Source organism: Oncorhynchus nerka, linkage group LG24 (assembly GCF_034236695.1).
Source record: "Oncorhynchus nerka isolate Pitt River linkage group LG24, Oner_Uvic_2.0, whole genome shotgun sequence".
NCBI lineage: Eukaryota > Metazoa > Chordata > Actinopteri > Salmoniformes > Salmonidae > Oncorhynchus > Oncorhynchus nerka.
In genome coordinates this window covers 45,679,969-45,704,045 of record NC_088419.1, presented here as the reverse complement: position 1 = coordinate 45,704,045, position 24,077 = coordinate 45,679,969, and the positions used below count along the sequence as shown (strand labels likewise).

Sequence of the window (24,077 nt, the reverse complement as noted above, 5' to 3'; positions counted from 1 at the left end):
AAAAAACAAAACAAACAAAAAACAGGGAGAGGCCCAACCAGGGAGAGGAGCCACCTTCATGACAGTGACACAACACCATTATTAGGTGTAGTCATACACCGTTATATATCGCCATTGTCCGATCATGAAATAGCTTGTGTGTGTGTTTGGTCTGTGTGAAATGCAGTTGTGTTTTTTTAGGATGGGATGGTGGAGCAGGATAGGATGAGATGTTTTCGATGGCCCCGGTTTTCCGCTCCCTCTCTCATAATGAAGGAATCTAGTGCATTGTCTAGTACATTTTGTATAGTACATTTTCCCCTATTTGCTTTTGATTCTGGACTGAACATTCTAGGGTGTTGGGTTCCCATTACTCCATCTCATGTTCATCCTTTCTCACACATACACACACTGACTAGACTTCTTATACAATTACACTGGTTTGAATCAGCTCATGCTGGTATTAGTTGAGGTATTATGTATATGTAGGTAGAGTTATTAAAATGACTATGCATAGATGACAACAGAGAGTAGCAGTGGTGTAAAGAGGGGGTGAGGGGGGTGGAACTGCAACTAGTCTGGGTATCCATTTGACTAGATGTTCAGGAGTCTTATGGCTTGGGTTTAGAAGCCATCTTGGACCTAGACTTGACGCTCCGGTACCGCTTGCCGTGCGGTAGCAGAAAGAGCAGTCTATGACTAGGGTGGCTGGAGTCTATGACCATTTTTAGGGCCTTCCTCTGACACCGCCTGGTATAGAGGTCCTGGATGACATGAAGCTTGGCCCCAGTGATGTACTGTGCCGTTCCCACTACCCTCTGTAGTGCCTTGCAGTTGCCATACCAGGCAGTGATGCAACCATGCTCTCGATGGTGCAGCTGTAGAACCTTTTGAGGATCAGAGGACACATGCCAAATCTTTTCAGTCTCCTAAAGGGGGAATAGGTTTTGTCGTGCCCTCTTCACGACTGTCTTGGTGTGCTTGGACCATATTAGTTTGTTGGTGATGTGGACACCAAAGAAACTGAAGCTCTCAACCTGCTCCACTGCAGCCCCGTCAATGAGAATGGGGGCGTGCACGATCCTCTTTTTCCTGTAGTCCATAATCATCTCCTTTGTCTTGATCACGTTGAGAGAGAGGTTGTTGACATCAGTTGAGTCAGTTGGAGGTGAACCTGTGGGTGTATTTCAAGGCCTACCTTCAAACTCAGTGCCTCTTTGCTTGACATCATGGGGAAATCCAAAGAAATCAGCCCAAAAAATGTGTAGACCTCCACAAGTCTGGTTCATTCTTGGGAGCAATTTCCAAGGTACTACGTTCATCTGTACAAACAATAGTACGCAAGTATAAAACCCAGCCATCATACCACTCAGGAAGGAGACGTATTCCTAGAGATGAATGTACTTTGGTGCGAAAAGTGAAAATAAATACCAGAACAACAGCAAAGGACCCTGCGAAGATTGTGGAGGAAACACGTACAAAATGATCTATATCCACAGTAAAACGAGTCCTATAACCTGAAAGGCTGCTCAGCAAGGAAGAAGCCACTGCTCCAAAACTGCAATAAAAAAGCCCGACTACGGTTTGCAACTGCACATGAGGACAAAGATTGTACTTTTTGGAGAAATGTCCTCTGGTCTGATGATACAAAAATAGAACTGTTTGGCCATAATGACCATAATGACCAAGCATCATGTTGAGGGGGTGCTTTGCTGCAGGAGGGACTGATGCACTTCACAAAATAGATGGCATCATGAGGAGGTAAAATTATGTGGATATATTGAAGCAACATCTCAAGACATCAGTCAGGAAGTTAAAGCTTGGTCGCAAATGGGTCTTCCAAATGGACAATGACCCCAAGCATACTTCCTAAGTTGTGGCAAAATGGCTTAAGGACAACAAAGTCAAGGTATTGGAGTGGCCATCACAAATCCCTGACCTCAATCCAATAAAAGAAAAAGCATGTGCGAGCAAGGAGGCCTACAAACCTGACTCAGTTACACCAGCTCTGTCAGGAGGAATGGGCCAAAATTCACCCAACTTATTGTTGGAAGCTTGTGGAAGGCTACCAGAAACATTTGACCTAAGTTAAACAATTTAAATGCAATGCTACCAAATACTAATTGAGTGTATGTAAACTTCTGACCCACTGGGAATGTGATGAAACACGTGATGATAGGCTAATGTGATGAAATACAAGCGGAAATAAATCTCTCTCTATTATTATTCTGACACATTCACATTCTTAAAATAAAGTGGTGATCCTAACTGACCTAAAACAGGGAATTTTTACTAGGATTAAATGTCAGGAATTGTGAAAAACTGAGTTGAAATATATTTGGCTAAGGTTGTGACAATACAGAGGCGGATGCAAGATGCAAGCAACGATGGTTTAATGAATACAGTTCACAGCAGCAACAGGACAGACAGACTGTACTCAGACGGAATCCGACCCAGGGACTAGGGCGCATCTTCCTATGATAGCGTGCTGAGAAATCCAGGGGAGTGTGTCCGGATGGGTAGGAAGGACTACCTGACATGATGACTCCTTGCTGTCCCCAGTCCACCTGACTGTGCTGCTGCTCCAGTTTCAACTGTTCTGCCTTATTATTATTCGACCATGCTGGTCATTTATGAACATTTGAACATCTTGGTCATGTTCTGTTATAATCTCTACCCGGCACAGCCAGAAGAGGACTGGCCACCCCACATAGCCTGGTTCCTCTCTAGGTTTCTTCCTAGGTTTTGGCCTTTCTAGGGAGTTTTTCCTAGCCACCGTGCTTTTACACCTGCATTGTCCAGTAAGGCTTGGGTGTCGTGCGTGTGGGTGGCCCATCTTAGTCTTACCGGGAGGAGAGTAGATGATGAGGTCTTCTCTGTGGTGACACCACCCGATAGTAGCCTCATGCTTACTACCGGGCCTAATCTTTTACCGGGCAGGAGTGGATAAAGTGGCCCGCTCTACCACAGTAGAGACAGAGTCCTTGGGATCTCCGCCTCTCCCTCTCTTCCCGGGAGAGACGAGCTCTCCCCAGCTGCATGGGTTCGTGAGCGGAGGCTGAACTGGCCGTGTTCCCGCCGCTGGCATGCCAGCCCTCCGTGTCGTTATACGGTCTGTTAGGGCATGCTCGGCGGCCAACACGACTCAGACGAGCGTCGACCCTCAAGGCTAGTTCCACTAGTCCATTTAAACTCCTGGGAAGGTCCAGAACATAAATATCCTTCTGGATCCGGTCCTCCAGCCCATGCAGGAACATGTCCCACTGCGCCTCCTCGTTCCACTGACACTCTGTGGCCAGAGTGCGGAATTGGATGGAGTATTCCGATACTGAACGGTCTCCTTGGCGAAGGTCAGCGAGTAGTCTGGCCGCCTCCCTACCCGCCACGGCCCGATCGAAGACCCTTCTCATCTCCTCGGAGAGTGTCTGGAAAGAGGTGCAGCATGGGTCCTGGTTCGCCCACACCGCCGTTCCCAAAGAGCAGCAGATAATCCACACAAGGGCGGCGAGAGATGAGCACGGACACACGACACAACCTCAGGGAAGTAACAACGATCTGACAACAAGAAACACTGGTTACAGAACATATAAAGGGAAGATAAGTGATTCCAGCTGGCGCAGACAATCAGGCCGAGATTGGGAACCACGCCCACACAAACACGAGAGAGAGAGAGAGAGAGAGAAAGAGAAAGAGAAAGAGAAAGAGAGAAGGAGGCAGTGGATTCATGAACCGTGACAAAGGTGTATGTAAACTTCCGACTTCATCTGTATACCCACTACTGATTTGAACCTTAAACAATATATAATCTAGCAAAATGTTACCAATTATTTAACTGGTATATTGGCTGCTGACCGGTCGAGTAACCTCTTCTACCAGGAAGTCCTTCATGAGGATTAGTGACACCTCCAATAAATACATTGCCATCCAGACAGACTAACAGGAGCCTCTGACTGGATGTAATATAGCCACCATCCACTGGGATTTTGTGCTGTACCGCCACCATCTCTCTACAACACACATGCCGACCCTCTAGCTGAGGTGTTTCAGGCTACATGTCTGTGTTGTTACTGCTACTAAAACGAACTCTTTGATCTGGGGCAATGATCGGCTCAAACATGAACGGCTTCAGTAGGTTTATTGGCTCCCTAACTAACATTATTTAATTCCCTGTAATAAACTCATTCTCAGACTCGGAGCTACTCGGTAAATTCAGCCATTTTTAGGAGTTCCAAAATGTTTGTTCCTGCCAGTGATGTAACAATGCCAATCTGGCAAATTACACTTTGTTAGCTGCTGTTCTAAATGTGTCTTGTTTTTTGTAGTGGCAATCAATGGCACAGTGTTTTTATGAAGGATCCACCCCCTTTGAAGTCAGATTGGCCCTCGTGGACTGGTTGTCCTTTCTACTAGGCCTTGGTTATCAGTTGTTCCAACCATTATAAAATTCCTCATTGATGTAAAAACAATGTCTACAACAAAGAGCCCAACCTCCGACACTAATGTGTTGACGTGTACTCTTTGCACGTGAGCTAATCTCCACTCCAGGGCCGGTGCAGGATGAGAACGGGCCAGGTGAAAATAGGTGGCTGAACTCAGAGCAGAGGGCTGCCGGCCATATTTGTCCTCTACTCTGCCTTAACATTACAACATGGCTTTGGCCATCTTCAACAATTACTTACACTGCCCGCAGTGCCAGAGAGCAGCTTGGGAAGTCGGCGAGAAGTCACACACTGTCTTCCAGCATTTCACCCCAGTGGAGGATTTGACTGGGAGAATAGGAGGGAGGGAGGGAAAGGAGAGAGAGAGAGGGAGAGCAGAGGACAGGATGAGGAGGGAAGGAGAGGCCCGAAAAGTGAGATGGGAGGGTGGAGGAAACGGAGGGAGGGTTGACACAGACTAATGTAGCTGCTGAATTGCAGACAAAATTCAATCCACTCCAAAACCATTTTCAGGTCAAAAGGAACTTTATTTATCTATGAGGTAGTTTACTGAGGACAACAAAATCTATTTTTTTCATAACAACCTAGTACCAAACAGGGACATCGTGACAAATTAATGGTGGGCTGATGACTATGGGATTGTTAGATAAAATCCTGACAATTCAGGAATGACTGAAAACTGCCACCGTCACACCACTTCAACATAGTATCACAATTAACCAGTTCAACCCAGTGAGTTTGTTGAAGTCCACTAGACCTCATATTAACCTCTCTCTACAGTCCAAACCCTGTTTTGTCTGACACATCCCCCAATTGTTCTGCTGATGCTTTTCTTCATGGGAAACCTGTCTTGTTTTGTTGATTAGATGTCCTTTGTCTTGCTCAGCTGCAGTAGGCTAGTTGTCTAGAGAACTGGAATCCATACTTTAGTAGTCAGTGGCTTGATGCCCTGACTCATTATGGATAAAACAATGATATGTTAATGAATAGTCTATGTTACATAGGCCTATAATTATTAATGTAATTTGATTAAACAATAATTCATTCATTCATATATTCAGTGATCCCCTTTCTCGATATGACCCTTCTCATTCAAAAAATTTTTAAATCACAAGAGGACCCCCTCCCAGAGGGTTCTGTATCCATGGTGATGCTGGTAAGATACATTAATACACATTATCTGCAAGTTATAACACGTTATACAATGGGTGGGTCTAATCATGAATGCTGATTGGTTAAAGCCGCATTCTAGCCGTCAATTCCACAAATTACCACTGGTTAAATCTATGATGTTAAAATGCCTATTTTCTCTGTTCCATTTGACTGCGCAATCCAGCTGCAGCCAGGCAATTTATAAACTTGATCTCCGCTATAAAAAGCATCTAGACATTATCTCACATTTCTTTTAGACTAACATTGACTTTTCAACAGCGGAGATTTGTATAAACATTGCTTTCTGTCTCCAACATTTGCCACATTGTTTCAATATTCAAATTCTATCTCCAGCTGTCACATAGTAATGAAGGTGTCAGGAGTCGGGATGAGACAGACAGGCAGGCAGCTTTTTCAGCCAGTCGAAATCATGAATCAACATAATGTTTATGGATATATATAAAGAAATAGTAATGAAGGTGTCAGGAGTTGGGATGAGACAGACAGGCAGGCAGCTTTTTCAGCCAGTCGAAATCATGAATCAACATAATGTTTATGGATATATACAAAGAAATATCAATACAAAACAGGTAAAACTGAATGAAATGCAGCTAGTTTGCTGTATTTTCAGCTTCAATTTGAAGTCATTGTGTTAGCTGTGTTCTTAACTAGCTCCTCTGAACAATAGTGTCCTGACGAGAGAGCACATTTTCTGTGCCAGGCAAAATCGTGCCTCATTAGCTCATTGTTATGGATGTATCCAAATAAATGTCACTAGAAAACAGCTTAAACAAACTAAAATGCAGTTACTTTGCTGTTATTCTGGCTGCACTGTTTAAAGTGACAGTAATTTAGCCGTAGTTGGCTAGCTAGCAACCAAGGGACAAGAATGTTGCCAGCCAGCATGGCAATGGAACATTTAGAGCGAAAAACTGGGTTGTGTCAACAGATACAGAACAAAAAGACAGAACGACTGGGTCTCGTCCATAGATGCAGAAAAAAAAGACTGAGCCTTCGGCTCAGACCTAACAACACCTGTTCCAATATATCTTCCAAACACCGACTTCTCGGGAAATATCACTTAATTATCTGCCAGTTAAAACGCTATCTGCAAGTTATAACACATTATCCGCAAGTTATAACAAATGGTCGGCCAGTTAAAACATTATCTACAGGTTATAACACATTATCTGACAGTTCTAACACTTACTTACGTTCTGTTTGATGCTGACCCTGTGACTACTGACTACTTGTGTTATTGCCATGTTGTTTCATGCTTTCTTCAGATATTGTTAGCTATATTTTATGATCCATATGTTTCTTTCTTGTCTCTTTTTTTTAGGTGAATTCCAGGGACAGGAAAGACCATGCTCATGGATATGTTCTACTCTCATGTGGATAATGGATGTAAGAAGGGTCCATTTCAACAGATTCATGTTGGACATCCAGAAACGTTTTTATTATCCTAGTATATTACCTCCTATCTCATTATATACAGCTATCATATACAGCTATCAGAGGCTTGACTTTGAGCAAGTCAATCACCTCCCATGCATTCTGTATTCTATCATTACCTCACTCTCTGTTGGTCCTAATGCAATACTAAAATTGTGTACCATTATAAACAGGATTGGGAAGTAACGGATTACATGTGGTATGGATCTGCTATTTTCTATACTTTAGAACCAGAACACCCAACAGAAGCTAGCCAGCTACTAGCTAGTAGTCAGTTAGCCACTGCTAGCAGTCATCAGCTAACCTTAGCCCGGTCAACTAATGTCAGTCTGCACAGCGGGATTCAAACAGAGCATACCAGACTGCTTTTTCTCCATCAAATCTACACATTTCCGGATTCCTTCCGCATGCTTTGAACCTGGCTAACGTCTCTGTCCTGAAGCAAGCACCAGTTAGCCTGGAACTAGCCTCGTGCTAGGCCCATCTCTCGGCTAGCTGAAGAGATCCATCAGCCACTCCTTGGGCTACAAAATATACCTATTTTGCCAATTGGCCCGGACCCCTTTTACTGCCAACACGAAGCCCCGCCGATCCATCACGACTGGTCTACTGATGTAATCCGCCCGAGGGGGTTTCAACAGGCTCTTCCGTTATGACGTCCCCCTAAGGCCCTTCTGCTAGCCCCAGCCGGTTATCTCTCTGAATCGCTGTGTCTCCAGCTCGCCTAGCTACTCACTGGTCCTTATGATCACACGGCTACGCATGCCTCTCCCTAATGTCAATATGCCTTGTCCATCGCTGTTTTGGTTCGTGATTATTGTCTTATTTCACCGTAGAGCCTTTAGCCCTGCTCAATATGCCTTAGCTAGCCCTTTTGTTCCAACTCCCACACGTGGTGACCTCAACTGGTTGAAATGGTGTTTCCGGAGACAAAACCTCTCTCATCGTCACTCAATGCCTAGGTTTACCTAAACTGTATTCACATCTTACCATACCCTTGTCTGTGTATTATGCCTTGAATATATTCTTCCGCGCACCAGAAACCTGCTCCTTTTACTCTCTGTTCCGAACGCACTAGACTACCAGTTCTTACAGCCTTTAAGCCGTACCCTTATCCTACTCCTTTTCTGTTCTTCTGGTGATATAGAGGTTAGTCCAGACCCTGCAGTGCCTAGCTCCACTCCTATTACCCAGGCACTCTCATTTGTTGACTTCTGTAACCGTAAAAGCCTTGGTTTCATGCATGTTAACATTAGAAGCCTCCTCCCTAAGTTTGTTTTAGCACACTCTGCTTTAGCACACTCTGCCCACTCGGATGTTCTAGCTGTGTCTGAATCCTGGTTTAGGAAGGCCACCAAAAATCCTGAAATATCCAACTCTAACTATAACATTTTCTGACAAGATAATACTGCCAAAGGGGGCGGAGTTGCAATCTACTGCAGAGATAGCCTGCAGAGTTCTGTCATGCTATCCAGGGCTGTGCCCAATCAATTCGAGCCAGATTCAACCTTGTTATAGACCACCTTCAGCCCCCAGCTGTGCCCTGGACACCATATGTGAATTGATTGCCCCCCATCTATCTTCAGAGCTCGTACTGTTAGGTGACCTAAACTGGGACATGCTTAACACCCTGGCCGTCCAACAATCTAAGCTAGATGCCATCAATCTCACACAAATTATCAATGAGCCTACCAGGTACAACCCAAAATCCGTAAACCGTCATAGATATCATTCTGACCAACCTGCCTTCTAAATACACCTCTGCTGTCTTCAACCAGGATCTCAGTGATCACTGCCTCATTGCCTGCGTCCGTAATGGGTCCGCGGTCAAACGACCTCCCCTCGTCACCGTCAAACGCTCCCTAAAACACTTCAGCGAGCAGGCCTTTCTAATCGACCTGGCCTGGGTATCCTGGAAGGATATCGTCCTCATTCCGTCAGTAGAGGATGCCGGGTTATTCTCGAAAAGTGCTTTCCTCATCATCTTAAATAAGCATGCCCAATTCAAAAAATGTAGAACCAGGAAAATATATAGCACTTGGTTCACTCCAGACCTGACTGACCTTGACCAACATAAAAACATCCTCTGGCATACAGTATTAGCATTGAATAGCCCCAGCGCTATGAAACTTTTCAGGGAAGTTAGGAACCAATATACACAGGCAGTTAGGAAAGCAAAAGCTAGCTTTTTCAAACAGAAATGTGAATCCTGTAGCACAAACTCCAAAACGTTTTGGGACACTGTAAAGTCCATGGATAATAAGAGCACCTTCAGATTTCAAAAAGGCTTTTTGGCGAAAGCAAACAATGCTATTATCTGAGGATAGCACCTCCGTAAACAAAGAGTGAAAAGCATATTTCAACTTTGCAGGCACGACACAGGCACAAAACGCAGAAATAAAAATATAATTCTTGCCTTACCTTTGATGAGCTTCTTTTGTTGGCCCTCCAATATGTCCAATAAACATCACAAATTGTCCTTTTGTTCGATTAATTCCGTCGATATATGTCCAAAATGTCCATTTATTTGACGCGTTTGATCCAGAAAAACACCGGTTCCAACTTGCGCAACGTGACTACAAAATATCTCAAAAGTTACCTGTAAACTTTGCCAAAACATTTCAAACTACTTTTGTAATACCACTTACGTACTTTTTTATGTAAATAATCGATAAATTTGAAGACAGGATGATCTGTGTTCAATACAGGAGGAAAACAAACTGTAGCATGCTTTCTGCAAGCGCCTCTAAGAAACAGCACACTACAAGTTACCCTCGTTCTGAACAGGGCTACTTCTACATTTCTCAAAGGAAAAACCTTAACCAATTTCTAAAGACTGTTGACATCCAGTGGAAGCGGTAGGAACTGCAAGAAGGTCCCTTAGAGATCTGGGTTCCCAATGAAAAGTCATTGAAAAAAGAGTAACCTCAAAAAAAAATCTGAATGGTTTGCCCTCAGGGTTTTGCCTGCTAAATAAGTTCTGTTATACTCACAGACATGATTCAAACAGTTTTAGAAACTTTAGAGTATTTTCTATCCAAATATTCTAATAATATGCATATCTTATCTTCTGGGGATGAGTAGCAGGCAGTTGAATTTGGGCATGCATTTCATCCGGACGTGAAAATATTGCCCCGTCACCAAGAAGTTAAGGTCTTTACATTCTGTTTCAGGCGAACCAGACTAACATTGACAATATGATGAATTATGTCATTAACCTTTTCTTAATAACATCTCTAAAACTAATGTCAACTGTTACTGCTAAACCCATTTTCTAAATTATCCCTTACTCCGTATTCTACTGGCGTCCTCTAGGAAGAGTTACCAGATCCTGAAGATAGCACTCTAACCCCTCGCAGAATTCCCACTCCAGGATCCCAATCTGGTGATATTTTTCTAAAAAATAAAAACACAATATGAAATCAGCAATACATATATAACAATCCATTTGAAGTAGCAGTCATCCTTTATTAACATATATTTCCTTTCTATATGTAGCCTGAAAACAGTACCACTGTATAAGTACCCCGAAGACCAGGACCTCAGGGAAGTGGTACTTTCCCCCTTTCAAACACGTGATTAAACAAAAACCTGTTACATCAAAAAGTAAACATTCAAATAACTAATCAACTTAGAACTACAACTCTTCATAACTCCCTATGGAAACAATAATAATATCCTAAAGTAATGGTATAATTTGGATAGAGAATGGTGTTTCTCATTAATTTTATAATGAAATCCCCTTGTTCTGTCAATTCCCAATGACGGTGATCATTTCTCATTAGGACGTTTTTGAATACAGGGCTTTCTACACCATTAAAATGTTTCCTCTCCCTTCCCTTTCCTGTCCTTCGGAAGCCCTTCAAATAGCTCTTCAAAACATTTCCATCCTCCTGCATACCCAATTTAACTGAATTGAAAAGATCCCATCCAACAAATCCCACAACACAGTGACAGTGTCTCTCCTCCGATTCTAACGATTCACTGGTCTCCTTTTCCCCATGTTCTCCATAACCACCACACCATACAAAAAAGTATAGGTTCATTTTAGGTTTGGTAAGCCCTATACCAATTCTTCGTGACCCCTCCTTTCGTCCATTCTAGAATTCCATTCCAGAATAAGACGACATCAAACGTGCATTTATTTAAAAATAAAACCACATAAAATGTCTAATGATTTAAACAAACCCTTAAGGCTTTCTGCAGGTTCACACTGAGCACATGTGACAGACGTGACAGTCTGGAGACGTCGTGGAGAACATTCTGCTGCCTGCAACATCCTCCAGCCCTCCATGTGCTCGCCAGAGATAGCCTGACTGCCATTAGGTACCGAGATGAGATCCTCAGACCGCTTGTGAGACCATATGCTGGTGCGGTTGGCCCTGGGTTCCTCCTAATGCAAGACAATGCTAAAACTCATGTGGCTGGAGTGTGTCAGCAGTTCCTGCAAGAGGAAGGCACTGATGCTATGGACTGGCTCGCCCGTTCCCCAGACCTGAATCTAAATGAGCAAATCTGGGACCACATGTCTCGCTCCATCCACCAACGCCACGTTGCACCACAGACTGTCCAGGAGTTGGCGGATGCTTTAGTCCAGGTCAGGGAGGACCCAGTCTCTTTCACTCCTTAACCTCTCTGGGATCGTTCGGGATGCTAGAGTCCCACCTCTCCAACAGCCAGTGAAATTGCAGGGCGCCAAATTCAAAACAACAGAAGTCTAATAATTAAAATTCCTTTAAATCTCACAATTTTTTGGTTGCTACATGATTCCATATGTGTTATTTCATAGTGTTGATGTCTTCACTATATTATTCTACAAAGTAGAAAATAATAAAAATAAAGAAAAACCCTTGAATGAGTAGGTGTGTCCAAACTTTTGACTGGTACTTATATTTTTGACTGGTACTTATATTTTGGGTTCTCGTGGAGAACTAAGCTCATAAGGATTTTATAAGTTATTTTCGTCAAGAATCAATGTATATATATATATATATATATATATATATATATATATATATATATATCCATTGATTCTTGACGAAAATAACTTATAAAATCCTCATGAGCTTAGTTCTCCACGAGAACCCAAAATATAAGCTTTTTTTACTCCGATGTTTGTAAACAAAATAAATGCAAAAAAACAAAACATGGTTAAAACTATAATTTTGATATCATGGATGGTCAGTCCTTGCATCCATAGCTCCGTCTATTAATCTGAGAGTGGTTATATTTCTCCAGACCCATTCCTCAGCTTTTTACCAAAACAGAGGTGGGGCGAACATTTTTTTATTATTTCATGTGTGGATTTGCCCTTTAAATAGCTGTATATTGTCAAGATATCAAAGTGTCACCAACAAAAAGGTAAACAATAGTCCTAAATCAAATTGCTTTCATTTGTCACATGTAAATAGCACTTTTTCAGTAGTGCTCAAAGTATGCCATTCCATGAGAGCAGCATTTATTTTTGAACTCGAATCAGTGAGCCCAGTCAGTCCTCCATGACAATAAAATCATAAACAACAGAGTAGAGCTGGCTAATAAGTCCTTAGTTTTGGGGTCATGGTCAGGTAAAACAATTTGGCTAATCTATACTTCCATATTTCCAAGTCCTATTCTTGAAGATCAAGGAGTATAACATTTATTGGAATGACTGGAATTCTGATAGACTTTGGTTATTAATGTAAAGATATAATTCAATCATATTATTACATGTAGTAGAAAGCGATGGGTTAGAAGAAACCTACATAACCAACCCATAAAGTAAAATTTTACATCCTATATATGGCCAGCTTTGTAAACTTTAGCATTGATTTATCCTGCAACAGATGTTGTTCAATTGGTAACATAATTTGTTGTCTTCTTCCAATGCCTCTTAAAAGTAACTGAATGTAATCCAAAAGTTACATTACGGATTACACTTTTGGACCGGTAACTAGTAACTGTAATGTATTACATTTAGAAAGTAACCTAGCTAACTCTGATTATGCATATAAATTAAATTGCCGCAGATACGTTTCAGATGCAGGTGTGCTTTAAAATGTTTGTCTGACGCTTATGCAGCGTTGTTAAAGGGATCCACCGAAGCACTCCTCAACAAAGGCTAGGGAAAATTGTCACCTATGACCCCATTTAGCCGGTTACCATGGAGATCAGCAATGAAACCTGCCTCTTGTGTTTTGAACAGTTTCAGGTGAGCTCGCATGTGTGTGTGAAGGAGGACTTGAGGTAACTCAAGCAGGTGTTTTTGGACACAAGCTATATAGTAGGTAACAAACAGCACAACTATGAACTGCACAAACTAATAAGAATTAGTTTTATGTGCCATTTATTGGGGATGACATAGACAGAATTGTCAGATCCTTCAAAACATTAACATCTCATTTATACTAATGAACAGGAGGTTATAATACTCAGGCTAATGGCTCTGAAGCATGTTTTCATGTTCTCCTGTTGCTTACAGAGCCATCTGAGGGCTGAGTAATGATTCTCCTCAGACTCATATAAACAGGTCTGTAGCCACCTAGCGGTTCGTGTGAGAACATACTCAGGCACAACCAGGCACTGAAACAGAGATGTTTAAAGGTCCAATGCAGCTGTTTTTATCTCAATATCACATAATTTCTGAGTAACAATTAAGTACCTTACTGTGATTGTTTTCAATTAAAAGGGTAAAAAAATAACCAGAAAAAGCTTCTTAGCAAACATTTTGCCAGGGCTGTCTGGGAGTGGTCTGAGCGAGGGGGCTAATTGGAGGAGCCTAATGGGAGGGATGTGTAACCTGAAAACTAGCTGTTATTGGCAGAAAAGAGGACCAACTTTGTTATTGGTATATTAACATCAACAGGTGGTCCAAAAATCCCAGCCAGCCAAAAAAGCTGAAACTTTAGGCAGTATTTTCAAACAGCTCTTACACCTGAAGTGCATTATCATAATGTCACAGTGTGTGTGTGGGGGGGGGGGGGGGTGGAAACAGGGACACAGTGTGGGGGAAAAACACAGAACAATTGCATATTTGACTGCACTGCTCCTTTAACATGGCTATTCATTATATAAAGGAAGCTGCAACTGCACATATTCACTGTGGATCATGTGCACCTCTTAAAAGCATTAAAATAACTGCTGTTGCCTTCCCAACAATTCTAACAGTAATGATTTATTCACTGGGACAAATAAGATCACAACTCTGCTCTTTAGCTCATTGACATGCTAGCTAGGTTCCATCTACATTGAGAGACATATAGCCTTGCTTCTCAGTGAGTGACAATAAGACTATTACTTTCATTCATCCTTATGGGGATGGGGTGTCAAAGGTCACCATAGGCACTGTCTCTCTAATCACTCTCAGGGTGCATCTGTGTGGATCCAGAGCATCTCCTTTTGTTCTGCCTTTTCACATTTTAAACTGCCGCACATGCAGCTCCTCTCTCTCTTCTCTTGCATCCTGCTTTGCTTTCTTTGCTTGTCAACAGTTGCTACCAGCGAATATGGACAACGCACACGTGTGACATTGTTTGTGATGCATAAACAAGAGGATGGCGAGAGGGAGGGAAGGAGGGGGGAACAAGGTGGGGTGGTTGAGGGTCCATACCAATCAGCATCCTCCTCCACTCAGCCATGCAAATGAGGCTATCTGGGTATCAGTCTCACTCTCCTGCTTCCTTAAGTGAGTGGCACTGGAAAGCGACTGGCGGCGGCAGCAGGTCAGATGGATCTTATCCTCTTAAATGCTAATGACATTTCTGCATTCTCTTCATTAGCACCGCGCCATTATCAGTAATTTGTAGCCTTCCCCACTTTTGCCCCCCTCCAAGTCTCCCTAATGAATACTGTCCATTAAGAAGGAGGCCTGAGATGGAGAGAGGGATGGAGAGATGGAGCGAAAGAGACCGAGAAGAGAGACAGAAGAGTGAGAGAGTGGGAAGAAAGCGCTTCAGGCTTTCATTGTCTCAGACCCCCAGTCAGTGAGGCCTATTTGTGAAATTTACTTATAGGTTGTGTTGTTGTGTACGTAAAGGGGTGTAAGATCAAAAGAAGCTTAATTTGGCACCCAAGTGCGATGTTGCAGTAAACTGACTCCCCGTTAGAGTAATTGGATGCTCATTTAAATATCGACAGCGGTTACGGTGGCGGTCGCACCAAATTTCTGTTGCACAAGTGCTGTATGCCCCCCCTTTTTCTCTTGGAAACCTTTCTCTCTCTCTCTCTTCATATTCAGCAATCAAAATCAGCCCTTGGAGTGTGCGGTGTGTTTAGGGCCCATGAATAAACAAATACAGGTTTGATAAAAGCTTATAATTAGATGATTCTTTTGAAATGAAAATAAAAAACAGCGGCTGGAGGAAATTAGGCCTATTCAGTGAGTATATAGGGCCCAGCACCTTCGCTTTATGTGGATGTAACACACACACAGACACACCTTAATTTGCTGTAAGGAGAGTGCCCCTTGCTGCCCTGTAGCAAAATCAAGGCTTTAGCTGAGATGCTAATGTACTATTGGCAGAGGGCAAGAGGGGTTAGCATGCGAAAGCGGAAGACACTCCAGGCTAAGAAAGGCAGCTTCTGCTGTGGGTATGGCAGTCATAAGTGTTTGTATGAAACCGGAGAAGTAAAAGAGAGGAAAAGAGAGGGACGGTAAAGGAGGGGGGGACCATAAGATGAAAGGAATACCCTTCCTTTTATCCACAACAAGTTCATCAACCCTACTGTAATTCTCTACATGGACTTCTTCATTCCTAATTAAATACATTAGAGTGGATTTGACCAAGGAGATGGATTATAATGATCATAGAGATATTGGGGGGAATGGAAATACAGTACAGTTTTACTCTTTGGCAAGATAGTCATTCAATCAGTTGCTCATATGTTTGTCAATGTCCTCTTGACATGATGCGTTGATTGATTCACTGTACTGCCATGCAGTTTTCGTTGTTGAAGCTGGAAAGGGCAGCTGTTCCATAGTGCTAATAGATAATGACTGTAGAGTACTTGCGTGGGCCAGCAGCAGCTCATGGACAATAATGCTGTCAGGGCCCTCTTCACAAAGTGACATCCATCACACACAATCACACACACTTCACACACCTGTGTGCGGCCATCTGTGGAGTTGCTTTGTTTGCCATTGTGGCCCCTGTTCGAATTCATATTGCTTACATTTTTTGTTTTCTTTCTTTTTGTCTCATTCTCTCGTTCTCTCGGTCTCTCGCTTTCATTGGCGTTATCTTCACTCAGTCTGTTTAATTGACTAGCTCAGCTTCACCACGTTGGCTTAGCTACTTATCCTCGACAGAAATCCGCTTTGTGACCATTTGCAGTCAGGTGTAGTGGTGTGTGCGAGCGCGACTCAAGGTTGCCCAAACAACTGATCTGTGACCAACTGGCAGAGGGGACACAAGGAGAACAAAAGCCAAGACAAAAAGACACCTTGAAATCGAACCTAAAAAAATGCAACATAAACACAAACTGGGAACTCTACTCCATAAACAGATCCACCTGGCGACTACTGTGGCTCCACTATCGGCCTGCTGAACCACAGCAGGATCCACAACAAGCACGCCACCCAAAAAACCTGTGAAGAAGTGATCATCCTCAACCTCGAGGGATTGTTGAGGATTGTTGTGTGTGTGTGTGTGTGTGTGTGTGTGTGTGTGTGTGTGTGTGTGTGTGTGTGTGTGTGTGTGTGTGTGTGTGTGGCGTGTGTGACCATGACCATGGCCAGGGTGAGACAATAGAAATGACTCAAGACGCTAATCAGCTGTCATGTGTTGACCTATACGCACACACACAAACACACACACAAACAGGAGCGGCTCTCCCTTACTTTTTTCAATTTGAGAATACACGGAGCTGGTCAAATTATTTTGGGAAAATATATTTTGATAAATTACATATATATTTAATTACCACTAAAATTCCATGAAACACAATATAGTATAATACATTATTATTATTATTCAACTTATAAAGCGCTTTTCAAAGAATCTCAGCTCTTCAAAGCACACAAAAAAAGTAATTTAGAAAAACAACATCATGAGATGGACAGTCATTAGAAAGTTCATGGCTTGAGTGGTCATTTGATGGAGGTGGTCAAGCAGGGAGAGAAAGTCTGTAGGCAGGCAGGAAGTGCGGTCTCATCAAGGTTTCTCGCTGTCCTTGGACTCCGTAGTAGGTAACTAGCTAGCTACTCCTTCACTTCTACCAAAATGAAGCACCCACTTTAAATTGCTTTATTTATGTAACCTTTATCTAACTAGGCAAGTCAGTTAAGAACAAATTATTATTTACAATGACAACCTACCCCGGCCAAACCCTAACCCGGACAACGCTGGGCCGATTGTGCGCCGCCCTATGGGACTCCCAATCATGGCTGGTTGTGATACATCCTGGACTCAAACCAGGGTCTGTAATGACGCCTCTAGCACTAAGATGCAGTGCCTTAGACCACTGCACAACTCGGGAGCCCTTGGGTGATGCTATGACAGTCACATGGCACCAGAAAGCACACCACAATTCAATAATAATTAAAGAGCAGCCTTGTTACTTCCCTTTGATCTTCATCGCTGCACATCTCTGCCATCTTGCTTTTGACTGCTCTCCATTCATCCTCAACCTCCTGACACTGGCTGGCATTCGAATCAAAACAGCTAGCCAGCTAACATTAGCTAGCTAGCCAAACAAACAAATTACTTGCCAGCTTCAGTCTTAACATTGTGGTGGATTCTAATTATATTAGCTATCTTAATTGTTCATTCTTAAAACAAAAATATTTTAGGAAAAAAAAAATGCCACAAAACAATATTTACAAAATATACAGGAGCTCTCTGCTTAGGCTGCTGCTAGGGCGCCATAGCAACTGTCTACAATGACAAACCAAATAAATATGTATAGCAGCCTAGAGGTAGGTAAATGGTGGTTTCTTCATTGTCTTCTCTTCGGCAGTGGCGAGAATGATGAAGAACTATATAGGCTATGTCTATGTGTTGGCACTGCGGAGGCCTGTCGAAAGTCCGAGGAGACTGACCCTCTCTGGAAGTTGCTGTAGCCCTGCTTGGGATATTTAGCCTAAATAGGCTATTAGTTGAGATGCAGGGCCCGGGCAATTGAAAATGTGAATTGGGAAAAGGTGGAGGTAATAATGCATTTAGGTTATAGTTTATTGAGATTCATGAATACACCACACCAAAGACAATCCTGCAATTCTACGTAGTGATGATTTATGTTCACTACTTGGTCAATTGACTTGATAGGATGCTTAATATATGCAAGTGCATTATATGAATTGAGAGTTCACCTCTCTGTTATCTTTTAGAATGGAATAGAGTATATTGTAACCATTTGTTCAAGCTAATAAACTAAAAGTTTATTTATGATCCAAGATGGAGTAGCAGTAGGACATGTGTGTTTGTCGTTGTCTTATCCCGTGTCTTATCCCATGTAAATAGCCGGTCTTTTTCGTGTATATCTTAATTTCACTTTCACGCTCTGGATCATTACACCGGATCATCGCAGCTACCTAGCTGCAAATGAGTGGCTACTGTTAGCTAACTCCTCTGTCCCAAAGCAAGCACCAACTAGCCTTGAGCTAGCCTCGAGCTAGGTCCACATACAGTTGAAGTCGGAAGTTTACATACACCTTAGCCAAATACATTTAAACTCAGTTTTTCACAATTCCTGACATTTAATCCTAGTAAATATTCCCTGTATTAGGTCAGTTAGGATCACCACTTTATTTTAAGAACGTGAAATGTCAGAATAATAGTATAGAGAATGATGTATTTCAGTTTTTTTTTTCATCACATTCCCAGTGGGTCAGAAGATTACATACACTCATTTAGTATTTTTTAGCATTGCCTTTACATTGTTTAACTTGGGTCAAACGTTTTGAGCAGCCTTCCACAAGCTTCCCACAATAAGTTGGGTGAATGTTGGCCCATTCCTCCTAACAGAGCTGGGGTAACTGAGTCAGGTTTGTAGGCCTCCTTGCTCGCACACGATTTTTCAATTCTGCCCACACATTTTCTAAAGGGTTGAGGTTATAGGGCTTTGTGATGGCCAATACCAATACCTTGACTTTGTTGTCCTTAAGCCATTTTGCCACGAATTTGGAAGTATGCTTGGGGTCATTGTCAATTTGGAAGACCCATTTGCGACCAAGCTTTAACTTCCTAACTGATGTCTTGAGATGTTGCCTCAATATATCCACATAATTTTACCTCCTCATGATGCCATCTATTTTGTGAAGTTCACCAGTCCCTCCTGCAGCAAAGCACCGCCACAACATGATGCTGCCACCCCCGTGCTTCACGGTTGGGATGGTATTCTTCGGCTTGCAAGCCTCCCCCTTTTTCCTCCAAACATAACGATGGTCATTATGGCCAAACAGTTCTGTGTTTGTTTCACCAGACCAGAGGACATTTCTCCAAAAAGTATGATCTTTGTCCCCATGTGCAGTTGCAACCAGTCTGGCTTTTTTATGGCAGTTTTGGAGCAGTGGCTTCTTCCTTGTTGAGTTGCCTTTCAGTTCAATTAGAGGACTCTTTTTATTGTGGATAAAGATAATTTGTACCTGTTTCCTCCAGCATCTTCACAAGGTCCTTTGCTGTTGTTCTGGGACTGATTTTCACTTTTCGCACCAAAGTACCAAAGACTTAATCCAAGGTGGCGTAGCAGTCAGATGTCTTTGTCCTGTCGTGTCCCTTTGTATATATTGTTTTTTTACATATTTTTCTTCGTATCTCTTTTAAAATAAATTTTGCTAAACCTCAACATCTACATACTCTCCTGCAACCCGCCTCACCCAATGTAGCGTGGATCTGCTTTTTCCCCCCTAAAGTATCTATATTTACTTTGGATCTGGAATCCCTCAACTGAAGCTAGCCAGCTATCAGTCAGCAAACCATTGCCAGCGGTCATCAGCTAACCTTCAGCTCGAATAGCTCTCGCCAGTTTGAACAACGTGACTCTAACCAGAGCATAACGGACCTATTATTTTTATCGCCGGATTACCACAGCAAACGGAACATTTTCATCTGGATCTTCACAACTAGCTAACCGCAACCCCGGATAACTACTCATGGCTAGCGTTTCCATCCACTTAGCTTGAAGCTAGCCCGGCCAGGGCTCCTGTGCTACCACCGAAGCATACTCCTGGGCTACAATATCCGGACCCCCTCTACAGCCGGTACGGGGCATGGCACCCCGCTGATCCCTTACGACTGGAATACCGACATAATCTGCCCGAGGACTCCAACAGGCCCCTCAGGCGCGACGCCCGCAAAAGGCCCATTGTGCTAACCAGCTAGGCCTGCTAGCTACCTAGAGCTACTTGGAATCCTACTAATTCCACGACCGGTTTATTGACGTCACCGCACGATGTCCCCCAAAGGCTAACTTTCTAGCCCCTGCTATCTGCTTGCTTGCTAACCCGGCCTGCTAACTGCTAGCCTGCCCCGGTCTACTAACTGCTAGCTTGTTTAGCCCCGGCCTACTAACTGTTAGCTTGTTAGCACAGGCCTGCTAACTGTCTGAATCGCCATGTCCCCAGCCAGCCCAACCACTCAATCAACCATTTCAATCTCTTTTCGATTTTTAATTTGATTATACCTTCCGGTAACCTGCCTCACCCAATGTGATACGGAATCACTATTATTTTTAATTTTAGAATACATTCAAGAACCTCCAGAAGCTAACCACCTAATTAGCTACATGCTGTTTAGTCATTGTTAGCCACTGCTAGCGGCTTTTACCTTCTGCACAGCCAGCCCTGTTTTTAGCCTGGATAATACTCGCCAGTCTACCAGTATCAAACTGTCTCTCCACAACAACGCCGGATTCCTGCCATAATCCTGGACCACTACTTCTGATCTTCACAGAAGATCACCCAGTGCCGAAGCTATCCCTGAGGCCCACCTCCCGGCCTACTCAGCTGTTCACCCGAACCACACTCATACACGGCTAGAGCCCAATACTCCACCGGATCCTTGCTGTAAACTCTGGACCTTGGCTAACGCCACTGCCACGAAGCTAACACCAGTTAGCCGTGAGCCAGGCACATCTCCCTGCTAGCAAACTAAATTCTACATTACCTCTTTCGCCATCTGGCTTGGATTCTCTGTCGACACGACCCCCCGCCGCACCACCACGACGACTCTGCCGACGAATACTCCATCCGCTGTGCCTTCAACCGGCCTCCGTCTGAACAGACCCCCCTACCACCCCCGGGCTACTAACTTTAAACGCCATGTCGCCCGCTTACTAGCGTAGTGGCGGCTTCCCTGTTCCATCTACTGCTGCCCCCTGGACACTATCATCACTTGGCTACATAGCTGATGCCTGCTGGACTGTCCATTAATCACGGTATTCCATTCTGTTTATTTATGTTTTATCTGTCGGCCCCAGTCGCGAACTCAGGCTCTGTGTGTAGTTAATCCGACCCTCTCTGCCTAGTCATCGCCATTTTACCTGCTGTAAACTAGCTGTTGTTGTCTCACCTGTTGTTTTAGCAAGCTCTCCCAATCAAGACCTGCGATTACTTTATGCCTTGCTGTATGTCTCTCTCAAATATCAATATGCCTTGTATACTGTTGTTCAGGTTAGTTATCATTGTTTTAGTTTACAATGGAGCCCCTAGTTCCACTCCTCACACCTCTGATACCTCCTTTGTCCCACCTCGCACACATTCGGTGACCTCACCCATTATAACCAGCATGTCCAGAGATACAACCTCTCTTATCATCACCCAGTGCCTGGGCTTACCTCCGCTGTAGCCGCACCCCACCATACAGCTGTCTGCACATTATGCCCTGAATATATTCTCCAACACCCATAAATCTGCTCCTTTTATTCCTTGTCCCCAACGCTCTAGGAGACCAGTTTTGATAGCCTTTAGCCGCACCCTCATCCTACTCCTCCTCTGTTCCTCGGGTGATGTGGAGATAAACCCAGGCCCTGCATGTCCCCAGACACCCTCATTTGTTGACTTCTGTGATCGAAAAAGCCTTGGTTTCATGCATGTCAATATCAGGAGCCTCCTCCCTAAGTTTGTTTTACTCACTGCTTTAGCACACTCTGCCAACCCTGATGTCCTTGCCGTGTCTGAATACTGGCTTAGGAAGGCCACCAAAAATTTGGAGATTTCCATACCCAACTATAACACTTTCCGTCAAGATAGAACTGCCAAAGGGGGAGGAGTTGCAATTGTCGTGGAAATTTCCTCTATTTACCAAATCATGAGAGCAAACCACACACAAGTCAAAGTTAGTTATCACAAAGTCCATCTTTAATTATATGAGCTCTATCACAACCCTGTGACTCTCAGATCAATTCATTGTCTATCAATGAATTCTCTGAGAGTCCCTCACACATTTCAACTGAGATCCTTTATAGCAAAGACACACAGTGAGACAGCATAGGCATAATTTATCGTTCAGCTTTGTCTCCTAAACTATGGTATTTTCTCAAACTCAGAACCATAAACCAATCCTCCATATCAACAGGCATATATCAAATCCATCCTATCTTGACAAGATCACAGAGACACACTGACTGGCACACAGACATTGTGGAGCCAAGAGATACACGCTTGACCTCTCCCCTCTCTCCGGCCCAAGCAACTTAGTCTTGACATAGAACAGATACTGCAACCCTGCCACAGTATTATACAAAAATAACATTCTGATGAGAAGTAACTTACAAACATATGATGAATATAAAACATCTTACCTATGTTACCAACCAATTCTGATTATTCCCCAACATTCCCCTCTCAAGGGACATTGTCCCTTCTAAAGAATCAGAATATTAATTACATACTCAATATAAAAATTCAAATCCCCTCAATGTCAAATACCTTAGCTTATATGTAAGCTTTCTCCCTTCTGAAACTAAGTTTACAACCTTTATTCTACAAGACAAACTTGCACATGTTTAATAACACAGAATAATCCATTTGAGGAAAATAAAAACATAACATATTTAGAAATGCTCCCTAAGTTACATGAGAACCAGTGTCTAAACACAGGCCTCCTCACAACATATAGGACAGACATCCCTCTAAGTCCTCATGCTCAGAAATATACTCAGGAATAGAGCATAGGGCAGTGAAATCATTCATATTCCAAATCATAAGTAACAACCCAACTATTTATCCAACCAATATTTAGAATAGCATTCCTCAGTGATTCAAATTTGTCTTATCATTCAAAATAAAAACCTCAATTTAACACACATCAATATTAGCAGATTTACTTACATTCAGTATAATTATCCCATAATTCTACTACTAACTTTTTAAATCATGATTATAATACAGATCAGTATCTCAATGCATTCTTAATCTAAATTACTACAATTTACATGGTGTAGACCTCTTCAATCAACCTGATACCACAAAAGTATAAACAATTTAATGGCACAGTTGACCAAACCCCCCCCCTCAGGCACTACATCTTCCTGCGTCTCTTTCGTTCTTCTTCAGATAGCTTTACAGTTCAAAGTGGACGGCCCATGATAATGTCCCAATTTCAATGTCTCATCTTTACCACTCATGTCTTGTCCATTCGTCAACCAATATACTAGCATCATAAAAAAATGTTAGAACAGGTCTTTCTCCATGATCACTCCAAGTGGACTCTCACAGTATGAGAGAAACATGAAAGAAAAGCAGTTGATAGCTTAGATCTGATACTGTACACCAATTTCTGGCTTGGTTCTTTTCTCTCGGTAGAAGTGGTTCGGAAAGCCTTCATCGCCTTTGTCACTCTTCTTCAGCCAGTTAGAGGGGGTTTTGAGATACACACACCATTCGGTCCAATTATCTCTTCCATGCATTAAGATACCGTCTGATGTCACTTTTCATGATAACCTCGAAAGAACAGATCAGAACAACAGTTTAGTTCAGTTCATTAACTACATGATAAATTATTACTTTTACCAATTATTCTTAATACACATATCTAAACATATTTCACAGAGAATATCAAAACATTCTATTGAAACTATTCTTTCAAATTGGTTTATACTCCTCATCTCACTGTCAACTCCATCGTAGAGCCAAGG

General features: G+C 42.8%; 1 pseudogene; it reads left to right on the top strand.

Annotated features, from left to right (window-relative positions):
* LOC135564240 (lactation elevated protein 1 homolog B-like) overlaps positions 1–24,077 on the top strand; it is a 62,922-nt pseudogene that overhangs the window by 11,956 nt on the left and 26,889 nt on the right.